This window comes from Rhinopithecus bieti, unplaced genomic scaffold, assembly GCF_001698545.2.
Source record: "Rhinopithecus bieti isolate Rb0 unplaced genomic scaffold, ASM169854v2 scaffold_1853, whole genome shotgun sequence".
NCBI classification, from domain to species: domain Eukaryota; kingdom Metazoa; phylum Chordata; class Mammalia; order Primates; family Cercopithecidae; genus Rhinopithecus; species Rhinopithecus bieti.
Genome location: NW_016804151.1, coordinates 4,267,268 through 4,279,911, shown reverse-complemented (window position 1 = coordinate 4,279,911; position 12,644 = coordinate 4,267,268). Strand labels below are relative to the sequence as shown.

The window sequence follows — 12,644 nt, the reverse complement described above, 5'->3', positions numbered from 1 at the left end:
AAACAGTTGTTATTAGTGCTATTAGCCTCTTCATGTATAAAGAACAATATGCTTGCAGCATTATTTTTATTATAGGGACTCAGTAAACAACCTAAGGGAGACTCACACACATTTTATACAAAGCTCTCCCCAGCCTCAGAGGCCAAGCAAAAGGCAGCCACAAATGTAAGTACCATTCCCTCTGCTCACACTGAAGGTGCTGCCCCCTGCCTCCTGGCAGTGGATGGAATGTGCTTGTCTGAACTTGCTCAGCAGAGTGGACATGCTGACTAGCCCTTGGAAATCTGGGGTCATTTGTACACATGGAGGATACAAGTTACCCAGCAACGGCCTCAGCTCCACTACACAAGTAGGTGAAGGGGCTGGCCTGGTTGTGGAGGGGGTTTAGGAGTGGTCTCCATCCAACCATTCTGGGTTGGAGGCAGGAAGACCTCCCAACATTGGACCAAATTTCCCAAGAATTTCAGGCCACTTTGACTACCTGGCGGAATTGAGGAGTGACTTTTTTTTTTTTTTTTTTTTTTTGCCATACCCCTGCAACTGCTGGGAATAATACCAATTATGACTCTAAATATTTGTACAGTTCCTAACAGCCCAGACACGCATTACATGTACTATGTGCTTTTACCTAAGGACCCTGTGAGCAGGTACTCACTTCCAGTTGTTGGTTTAATTTAGAAAGTGTATGCATGTGATCAGACATTCGGAATGGTACCAAAGGAATGAGAGAAAAAGCCAGTCTCCCTTCCAGGGCTGCCCCCAATTTCCCTCCAAAGGGGCAGTAGATGCTATCATTTTCTTGTGTATTCGTCTAGATTTTTCCCCATTTTGGAGGTGAAGAAACTGAGACTCAAAGCAGCTGAGTGACCTTCCCAAGGACACACACTGAGTGAGTCATAACTGCTTCTCATTCCTCAATCCATTAGCTTCCTGTGCACTCAAACTACCCTTGAGCCAAGAATTTGGCTCCTAGGGCAAGTTACGAGAATGTGAATAAGTAAAATCAGATAAAAGTCAAAGCCAGAACAGGGGGCCTAGGCCCCACAGATTCTCCATTGAGAAGCATAACTGCCTACCCCTATGAGGCACTACAAGGACATTCACTTTCTTCTCTGGCTGCTCTAGGCCAACTGCCATCCCTAGGGCATCTTCTGCCTTCTAACTGTCATGGGTAGAGTCTAACATTCAGAATATCTTGCTCTATCAAAGCATTCCCACCTAACGTGTTACTTATTCAAGACCCTGATACTTTGAGGGTTGGTCTGATAAAACATATGTCTGGGCTGCTAAGGGGAGATAAAGCCTAAAGTCTGGTGGGCAGCCTGCAGATAGCTCAGCCCTGAGGCCACACCATGGAGAGCTCAGAGACAAGGGCTGAGTTCCCTGGCCTCTCTGACCATCCCCACCAACTTCCAGTGGCCTTAAGTGCTTTCCAGAGGTTCTCCCACAAAGCCTTGAGGTCTCCAGGCATGGATGGAGCAGAGGTGGTGGACGGGAAGGAATGAGGGGATGAAGCTGAGGGAACCCTGTGTCGAGAGTGGGGAATATGGGACACCCCCCTGCAATCCCCAGCTTAAGCAGTTTCTTCCATACATACTCCCAATTCAAGAATTTGCAGTACCTGCCATCTCCTTTGGGAAGGGCATTTCAAGGATGGAGAGGAAAACGTTTGGGCATGCTGAGGGCATCAGGGAAGAGGTGACGGCTGTTCTCAGGGACAAAAATATCTGCACGCAGGCAACTAAAGCTGCACGTGATGAGACTAAGCATATGTCATCTGTATCAAAGAAAGAAGGCGCTGAAGCAAAAAAAAAAAAAAAAAAAAAAGTACGCTACTTAACCTGATACTGGATGGGTATTCAACAAGTATTTTAGCTCACTTATATATATTCTCTGCATTCATCAACCATTATTTATCAAAACCATTAAAAAAGAACACTCCTTGCAACGTTAGGAATGCAGATTTAAGCCCTTGCAGAGAGGAAATAAAGATTTCTCCTCAGACACATGAACTCCTCTGCACAGCCCACCCTCTGGGGCGGAAGCTGCACCCCAAAGCCTGGCAAATCTGAAATCCACCACACTGAACATTCCACAGAGGTGAGTTATTTGTAATGAGAATATTTATGCTCACTCCCTCTATGATTTGATCTTTGCATTTTAAGACTTAATATTGCAGTAAGGTAGCTTTTGGCTTTTAATTGCCCAGAAATTTTGTTAACATTAAACAAAGGGACAAAATGGAAAGGAAAATAGAACCATATCTGTATCGCTTTTGAGTTGCATAATTGTATATTTTTGCCACTCCATTAGTTTTCAGCTATTCCAGCCTGTAAATGTCTCCCCCACCACCACTAACGAAAAGAAATATGTCAGTCATTCTGTTATTGCCACAAAGTTTGCAGAACTCTTAAGTTCCCGTCTCTAGTATTAAAGAGAATTATGCAACTTTTAATTACCACCTGTGTGGGAGACCCTGAATGACACAAGTGTTTGGTTGTTCTCATGCTTTTTCAAAAAACACCTTTTCCTTCCAAGAGGATATGACATTTGAACACTTAAGCATCAGTTATTGGAGTCGGCCAGAAGCAGAGGTTTCCCTTTATTTGTGGAACAGAAAAGGCAACGCCCAGCTAAACCGCTTCTAACTCACAAATGACCTCAGAGCCTCGGCTTCTGGCTCTCCAAAAACAAAACTTCACCTAGACACTTTACCACACCCACAAACATTGGCTCCAAAATCCTTTACCAAACTATTTTGAAAAATGAAAATGAGAACTGTATAGCCAAGATAGTTCACTGTAACCATGGCTACAGGTTTTATTAGCACTAATACCAGGATGTGGTCAGATCATGTGTGTTTGTATGTGTGTGTGTGTGTGTGTGTGTGTGTGTGTATATATATATATATATATATATATATATATATATACACAGATGACGAACAGAAGTGTGAGTGGTATTAGAGTTCCCCTATGAATTCTACATTGGAAATGTAGCTTCTAATAACTACAGACTGGGGGGAAGAGAGGGGATAGGAGGGTGGAGGACTGCATCAGTAAGAGAAGTTCAGTTTTCTACTTTGAACTTTAATTCAGCCTTTTAATATAATCCCCTGTAATACCACTACCCTGCATTGAGGTTGCAATTTTCCCTGCTCAGTGTTCTTCCACATGTCTTGTCTGTTCTTCACAATAATCTTGAGAGATATCCAGGTTGAGTGATAACCTCATTTCTCAGATGAGGAAAGGGCTCGGAAAGCTTAACTGATTTTGCCCAAGGTCAAAGGCCTGGAGGACAACTGAACTGGGACTAGGAGAGGGTCCTCTGACTCCTCGCTTAATTGCACCCTTGGGCCAACTGTTTGTATTGTGCCCAGGGGCGTTTTGATATGCATTAATTCCTCTTGCACATATCCCTCATCCTTATCATTTGTCTGATTAACCACAGATCAGGATCAGTCTATCAAACCAGAGGTTAAATCTGCTATGTGAGGCTTGCCTTTTGTCCTCATTTATATTTTTTAAGCCCCCTGCATGGCTCTTCTCTACACAGATGACAGCACAGAGAACATGTACCATAGTCCCTACTCCTGAGTGAGTTAAATCCAGGGGAGGTGAGCTTAAAATGCTTCCAGGGACCAGGTGGGTGAACAGGACTGGGTGAAGCAGGCAGGATGGGGACTGGGGTGTGGGGTTGGGGAATGGAGAGAACACAGGCCCTTTTAAAGCTCCAGCAGATTGTGGCCATGTGGGAGGTTAATGTGGCCAAATCTTAGGACAAGCTGAAGATTGAGAATTTGGTATGAAACCAAAGGAAGCAGAAAAATAATACAAAGTAAAAGTGCCTGTGGGTTGGATATAGCTCCCAGACTGCCAGTGAGTGCTACGCCTATTTAGTGGAGTTTCATGCCTTGGGGCTCCAGCATATATGGGGTGGTACATGTTATGTGGGATGTTGTATTGCACTTCTATTCAACATGTTTGGTCCTATTAAAACATGAGCTCCTTGAGGTCACAGAAGGCATCGTAATCAAGAGTGCACCCACAGGGTGTGAAGCACGTGGCAGGCTTTTACATGTTGATGGATGAATAGTTGGATGAACACCCCATCATCTTAGAAGATCCAGAAATTAAAGTCCTCAGCATTCTGAGAATGGTGGTTACAGCAGGATCTTTGGACTCAGAGAGGACTAGAGTCAAACCTCTTTCTGTGCTTGAGTAGTTCCATGTCTTTGGGCGAATCACTTAATCTCTCTCAGCCTCAGTTTCCTCATCTGTAGAATGGGCATAGGAAAAGCCTACCTCTTGAGTTGTTGAATGAGACCATGTCTGTAAACCCTTGATTCCACACACAGAGTTGCACACTTAGTAAGAACTCAGCAAATGGTGGCGTTTTGATTCAACAGATCATTTTCCGTTCCTGTGAAAGGTGATAAGACTTTTGTCAACCCTCTGTTTTGAGATTTTGGCCTCCTGAAGTATTTAAGTCAAAAGAGGACTATCAAAAGAAAACAAATGAGCATTCTAGCTGAAATGAAGAGGAGAAAACTGATAGTGATGGACAACACAAGGCTGCCTGAGAAGTGCGATCCTGGAGGTCAGGAGGGCTGAGAGAGGGAGAAGCAACTAGGAGTGAATGGAAATAAAGTTAGCAGGAAAGCAGGGGAGAGGCAAAGGTGGCTGCCCTGATTGACTAGGGGCTGATTAACTCATTCTCTACGCCAATTCAGTGAAAAGCTGATCAAACTCTAATTAGAGCAAAATAATTCTTTCACAAATGGTGTTTTCACCTTTCACACAATGTGAATAGTATAATAATAAATATAGTGTTTTGCAGTTGTCAAGGCAATTTTAAGGCACCCACTGTGTGAAATATACTTACACAACATGCTTCACACACATTATCTCATTTACTCTGCCCAGCAATGCATTAATTCAGTCATCCATTCAGCGAGTACTTACTGCCAGTCCACTTTCTACCAGGCCCTGTGCCAGATACTGAGAGTAAAATGATGTAACACAGTGAATAAAACACCTAGCCCTCTGAGAAAGATGGTAATATCTTTGTTTACAGAAGAGTAAATGGAAAAAACACTTAAGTGAATGTTCCCCAGACCCTACACCATGTTAGTGGTGGAGACAGGTTTTTTTTTTGGTTTGTTTTTTATTTTAGAGACAAAGTCTCACTCTGTCACCTGGGCTGGAGTGCAGTGGTGCAATCACTGTAACCTCAAACTCCCGGGCTCAAGTGATCCTCCTGCCTCAGCCTCCTGAGTAACTGGAACTATAGGCATGTGCTACCACACTTGGCTAATTTTTTTAATTTTAATTTTTGTAGAGATAGGTTCTTGCTATGTTGCCCAGGCTGGTAAAATTCTTGACTACAAGTTATCTGGCATATGAGAAGAAAATTTAGGAAATTTCCTTGATCTTGAGGAGGTAAATATGAGGAAGTTGACTTGCTAACAGACTGGAGAAACTATATTTACTCACATTTAGTACAGCTGGAATTTTCAGGGAATCAGACATAATTTCACATGATTAATCCTAAGGGTAACATGAGGAGAACTAACTATTCTTAGAGTATATACTCTGGACCCTTTGGAGAAAGATAATTAGGGATGAAAAGAGAGAAAAGGAAGGAAAGAGGAAAGGGAAAAGAGTAAAGAAGTATAAAGGAACTGGAGATTCTAGACCTTCCATAATAGAAAATCAAAGAAAGTCCACATGAAGCCTTTTTAAAATTCTTTTCATTGTTCTTAAATCATTCTCTAATTATTTCCCTGGTATCATCCTGGAGACAAGAGAGGATGTCTTTTACCTCCCCCGTATTTCCTAGCATGTCTTAATTAATACTTGATTGACTGAAAGATTGACTCATTTGAACCCAAAGTGAAATGGAGCTTTTTAATTTTCTTTTCTGCTGAACCTGAAATAGAGCGTATAGTAATTAGGAAAGAATCCCTTGTTATCAGAAAGTCCCAGCTACAATGGGCTCTTTGTAACTGAGCAAAAAGAAGGTAGGTGATTATTTAGGAGCTGATAAAACACTCACCCCTGCCCCCACTTTCTATTGCTCTCAGTGGTAGGAGATTTTCTTGATCATTATTTCTCCCTCCAGTGAGTTTTTGTGGCTGAAAGATCTGGCTGGACAGCACAATCTGCGGGTGGGTAATTATCATCAGAGTCCAGGCACAGTGTGACTGATGGTCACTTTTCTATGCCCTTTGGTGCTTCTACTCTTTCTCCCCAGTGACCTGGTTTGCCTGACAGATGATTATTCAAGATCTTATTTTTTTGGAACCCTTGAATAAACTTCACTCATTCATTCATTCATTCATTCATTCAGCTACATGTCAGACTCTGGGCATCCAAACACAACAGGACAGGCAGGGCCCTGCTCTCATGGAGCTAATATTCTAATGGAGGAAGACAGGCAGTAAACGTGGAAACCAGCATGACAGCAGCATTGTAAGTGACAGAGAAATTTCAAAGTGAGGACTATCACCAAGGCAGTAGGGCAGGATGGTGAGATGGGGTTGGCTGGGGGTTGGGCGACATTAGATTACCATACTCCATTAGAAAAGGCCTCCTGATGAGGTAACGCGGGAGGAAATTTGTATGAAAATGTATTTGAGCTGACACAATTGTTGTGAAGCAATCACACCAAGATCTGAGGTAAACCATACCAGGCAAAGGGACAAATAGGGTCCTGAGCGAGCTGACAGTCCAGGAGTAGGTGCGTCTAGCCCACAGTGAATGGGAGAGAAGAGAATACCAGATGAGGTCCAGAGGGGGCAGGGGCCAGATGATGGCAGGGCCTGGGGATATGAGAAAGAGTTTAGATGTCATCCTTCTAGTGACAGGAAGCCATGAGGCGTGAGCAGGGCCTGGGGGTGATATGATCTGGCTCTAGTGGGGAGAACAGGCCACAGGGAGGGAGGAGCAGAACCAGAGAGATTGGTTAGAAGCTGCTGCAGTAACCCAGGTGAGAGGTAGCAATGGCCTCACCATGGAAATGGTGAGAAGTGAATGGAGTCAGGACACAGAGAGAGAGCAGGTAGGACCAGCTGATGAGATAGGGGTGGGGAAGTAAAGCCCAGGAGAGAAACTTAGTCCAAGTGTTGAAGGAATTCATTTATTTGTCCCATGTTGATTAGCACCTATGATGTGATAAACAGCTAGGGTGGTGGGGGTGGTGGAGGAAGGCGAGGCTGGGGTAATAGGAGAGTCGGATCATCAGCGAGTCTTCCTTGCTAAGGAGGTGTGATTATCATACAAGTGGTGAGCAGCCAAGCGAGGGGTGCGCAGGGAGTGCACATTACATCCAGATTTTAGAAAGGCGAATTGAAAGAAGGAAAAACTAGAGGTCATTTGAAGGCCTGGACAAATGAGGTAACAATGGGGATAAAGCGGAAGGCACCTTTCTGTGCCTTTCCATACCCACAGGGCCCAAGTCCCCCTCACTGAAGCCCTGCTTTACTTACGATGCTCACCATGGTTCCGCCGCACTGGCTGCCCTCTCTCACGGATGTGCCATGCTCTTTCCCACTTCAGAGCCCTCACCCTTAATGTTCCTGCTACCCATGGTCCTGCCCTTAGCGCTATGGACACTTGGTCCTCGGCACCCTGAGATCTCAGTTCAGAGTCACCTCTGCAGAGGCCACTCCAATTATTTCCTTTATTGCACTAACATGTATACTTTCTACCTGGAGAAGAGAGATAATAAGAAGTGCACAAGCAAAATGTCTGTCTTATGCATGACTATACCCACGGTACCAGGACAAGAACTGACACATCCTAGGAGCTCATTAAATACATTGGGGGAAGGAAAGAAGGGAAAGTAGGAAAAAGACAAAAGGGCAGTTTGGTGTGGGGGTAAGGAAGGAGGTTTCTGTGTCCTACTCCACACAGTCTTGGGAGAGCCCTGCCGAGAGGGGAAGGAACTGTATCTAAACCCTTATAATTCAGCTCCTGAGTGATGCTTATCCATATTTTCATTCTGAAATGGTCGCCTTGAAAGAGAATGACGAATGAACTAATTTAGTCTACCGCAGGAAAACTAGAGAAAAGAGAAAATATCTTATAAAGGAGACCTACATAATCAAAGTCATGACTCCAGAACTATCTCACATTTGAAAAAGACAAACAAAACCATCATTAGCTAAGGAGTCAAGGGATGTTTACTTTGGCCAGCCTATTTGTTTGGGATCAAACAATCAGGACTAACTTTTATTGCCAGGCAAGGCTCTGAGGCACTCTACTTCTACTGACTCGTTTCATTCTCACAACATCCTATTATTGTCAATGCCATTCTACAAATGAGAAAACAGAACCCCAGAGAGAGAGGTTAACTTGCCCAATGTGATACAGCTAGTGAGTGGGAGAGCCAGAATTTGGACCCAGGATATCTGGTCCCCGAACCACTGCTCAAAAGCACTAAGGTAAACCCCTCTTGGGCAAAAGCTGCCCTATAGAAGAATTGTTGAACACATTGCACATTTGTTATAAGCAAATCATTCTAGGGATTATATATGCAATGGTAATTAATCATTACCAACATTAGCTTTTTTGTCACTTGTATTAGGCAGGATAGGCTAACTGCTATAGCAGAAAATCCCCAAATCTCAGTGGCTTCACCCAACAAAAGTTTATTCTAACCCATTTCATTTTTCACTGTGGTCAGCAGGGGTGCTCTGCTCCACGCAGTCATTCAGGAACACCTCCCATCTCTGCCATCCCCGGGGCTCTTGGAGTCCTCCCCTGGATGCTCTGCATCTGGCCAGCCAGTGAGCAAGCAGAGAGAGAACAGGGAGGTCCCATGAGAAGATTTCGGGAGCCATGTTTCCTTGGCTGGAACTCAGTCACATGGCCCCACAGAGATGTAAGGGGCTGAGAAGTATGGTCACACTTGTGCTCAGAAAGAGAATATGGTGGGCATCTTGCAAAGCACTGTGTCAACGCTTATTTTTAAGGATGTTTGTAGAAGAGAACTGGCAGGAAGGTAACCTGGGCCTCAGAAGACATTGGTTCTGGCCCTGGCTCTACCAGCCACTAGCTGGGTAATCTCCCGCAAGATGCAGTCTCTTTGGTCCCAGATTTCCCATCAGTAAAGTAAAGTAATCAACCAGATGGCCCATTTCAGGAGCCTTCTAATCCAGAATGTTTACACAGTAAAGCATCATTTTATTAAATAACCATGGTGCCTTAATCATTTTTCTATTGATGCTCTATTTGTGCTTTTGTTCAAAATTGCAACCATAGTTGTAACATCAATTCTGAGGGAAAATTCTATCTATTTTCCTTTAATACTCAATATCTAGTTACGCATCATATATACTCTGGTGGGAAAAAAAAGCTTCCGACTTTGTATTAGGACTAGTTATTTGAAGCAATTCATTAAATTGGGGAAAATGTAGATACCTGTTTCAGAATGCTTAGAGCTGGGTCTAAGTAGTAAATGTAATGTTCTACAAGCAGATCATTTACCGTGATCAGACCATTTTTGTACAAAACAGTACTTACATCTATTAGAGGGCACCTGAGCATGCCGGGTTAGGAAGGTGAGAACCATCAAGCAAATATATATCCAGAACAGCCGAGTTAATAACTACTGACTGAGGTTCCACTTTGTGCCCTCGCTGCCAGAGATCCTTGGTTTCTGAAGTGTGTGATATTATCGTAACCACAGGAATTTTGCAAGGCAGTATGGTTTGAGGGCTGGGGCAAGGTTTGAACAGGCAGGGTGGAGAGGCCTGGGGTTGAATAAGATGTTTTAAACTCCCAGGAAAGATGGTGAGGAGTCAGGTAGAGACTGATGGTTTTCCTGTTTTGGAAAGAAAAAAAAAAAGAATATCCATATACAGTCCAGACTCAGAGCCCTCATAGGAGACTAGGGTTAGAAGAAGGAAAGTTGGGCCCACCCAGGGACACCTCCTCTCGTGTCCCTCTGCCTGAGAGTTCTCCCACCCACGTCTGCTGGAAAACACCTGAGCTACACCATCATCCCACCCTTTCCGGCCACCATCACCCTCGGCCCAGCGGTCACTTTCCCTGGACAACTGTGATCATTTCCTCCCCCTACACCCTCTCCCATCTGTCCTCTCACACCTCAGAGAGAGTGTTCTTTATTAAATACACGTCAATTATGTCCCCTCCTTGCTTTAAACCCTGTGGCTCTCACAGCAAACTCTAGCCCTCCACGTGGCTTACAAGGTCCTGTGGTGCGGGGCTGCCATTCATGGGCCCTGCCATCCACGCTCACCCCACTACTGCTGCTGTCAGCTACACTGTCCCTTCGGGTCCTTTTGAGGGACAGCAATGGGTCTAATTTGTTCATCTAATAAAAAGCACAATACACATATTATTTGCCTATGTTTCTAGACTTTGGGGGGACACTTTACGGTGTATTAACAATTGAACTCATTTCTTTAAATGTAGAGAACTTCACCTGAAAAGGTACTGGAGGATTGAAGAAAAGCCTATCAAGCATATTACTTGGAAATGCTTCAAAATAAGTTTATTTTGTGTTTCAAGATTTTTCAGACACCCTAGCCGTGTGTTTGCTGTTTTTGTCATTCAGATCTTAGCTCAGTCATCCCTCATCAGAGCCTTCCTAACATCCCTGTTACCCCTTTCGTAGCATCATGGGGTCTCGTTCGTGGCACTCACCATAATTACACTTTCACACCTGCCTGTATGGTTCTTTGATGAATGTTTGGTTTGGTTCCCACACTAGACTTGGAGCACAGAAAGGACAGGGATCTGGTTTGCTTGTTCTGGATACACAGTTCCCAGCTGGAGTAGGTGCTCAGTAATTAGATAGTGCGTGATGCCTGCTCAGACACCCATCCTGATGGTCATTTCTTTTCATCACCTTCCCTCAACCCTCTCCAGGCAGCACTGCTGGCTGCTTCTGCCATGCTGCTCCCATGTCCCCCCTACACAGAACTTGACCACAGAACTCATCACACTATACTTCTGTTTTTGTTTCTCCCCCTTGCTAGACTGGGCAGTGATCAGGATCTGAATGCACAGGGCTGGTGTTCAGCAATTGTTTACTACGTTGAACATGACCTCCAGAAAAGCAGTTCTGGCTGAGATCCCCTGACAACACAGAAGAAGAAGTAACGTGGAAGGAGGCTCCCCAAGCTGGCCATTGTGCTGCTGTGTGTGGAGGTAAACTTCTTCCCCCCTCTCCTCACCCATGATTCATTCCCTCATTTAGCACATGGCTCCTGTGCTCATAAATGAAGGTCGGCTGCTCAACTTGCTTATGCAATGGGTCTCAAACCTGCCAATTGTCCAGAAACACTCGGGCTGCTTGCTACAAACATAAATTTCTGGGCCCATCCTAGACCCGACTGAATCAGGGTCTCCAGGAGCAGGATGCAGGAATCTGTATTTTTAACTGCTTAAATGACTCTTCGTAGCCAACAGTCCATCCTGCTGTCACCTGGGATCCTGGGCAGAGGAGCTAAAGCAAGCACAGTGATCAGCGCAACCCAAGGCAGAAAGCTCAATGGAGCCATTTGAGCAAAGGCCCAAGGGGAGGTCTTTGCTCCCAACTGTCAGTTATAAAATGGCCCCCCACACAAATCCAGGAGTCAGCAGCCGCAGAAGAGAGGCCTCTTAAGGTTCTCATAGAGAACTGAACCTCCCACCTCCCCCTACAAGAAGGGTGACAATTTGTACCATTTGGAGGTCACTCTGGAGTTGGTCTCAGGGATTCTAATTGGGTGCCAATGTGATCCTTATTATTAACCTTTCCAGAAAGTATTTACTGTCTCACAGACACTGTTCTAGAGCTTTACATGTATTATTTTATCTAACAAACAAGAACAGTGAGAGGCTGATGCAGAATAGAATGTCCTGCTCCCTTCTTGGAGAGCACGGGAAAGAACAGTAGTGTCAGGGCCAGCCCTGAACATAGCCTGCAGTAGCTTTTGGCTCTCAGAGATTGAAGCAGACCTCCCTGTGGAATGACCCACCCCTGTAACACTTCCAAGGGTCCCAAAGCCTGGGAGGGAGGCTGGGGCCTGTAGATGGCCAGCTGTTCTCCTCCACCTCACCTATGAACTCAGCAATCCTCCAGGCACCTTCAAGTGTTCCCCAAGCGACCGCTCTCCATCCTATTTCTGGATGCCAGAGTCTAGAGCAACAGCCGCAGACCTACAGACCAGCCATATCAGGGAGATTACTTGTGAAGACCTTTTCATTTCAGTGATGTGGGGGCCCATGATTCTTTGGCAATAGGGATTGGCTTGGAGGTGAGGAAGGAGGAAGAAAAGCCCTGCGCTAGAATTAGTCCATTATTATTTCAAGATAACTCACTTTTTATGGATTATATTTGTTTAAATATTTTACAGTTTACAGAATGCATTAAATATATTGAACCCTTTTGATCCCCACAATGTCTCATTACAAGGGAAGCTCATTAGCTTCATTTTGTAGCTGAGGTCTGGTAACTCGCCGAGGTCTTGCAGGTTGACCCAAGGCACAAAACCAGACTTTCTGGCTCTGGGATCACTGTTTCCCATTGACACCTCATACGTGGGTGGATAGAAGCTTGTGACAGAGGATATAGAGGTAAATAATATTTGGTTTCAAAGAAATTTAAAGTAACTTTTCCCCTCTTCTCTC

The 12,644-nt window shown here is 44.6% G+C and overlaps 1 protein-coding gene across 2 annotated transcripts in view; it reads left to right on the top strand.

The window, feature by feature from the left end:
* KIAA0040 (KIAA0040 ortholog) overlaps positions 1 to 12,644 on the top strand; it is a 34,707-nt gene that overhangs the window by 14,576 nt on the left and 7,487 nt on the right. For both annotated transcript variants that reach the window (XM_017866963.1, XM_017866964.1), the window contains exon 2: positions 11,009 to 11,180. The gene's annotated coding sequence lies outside the window, so the exon portion shown is untranslated. The remainder of the gene's footprint in view (positions 1 to 11,008; positions 11,181 to 12,644) is intronic.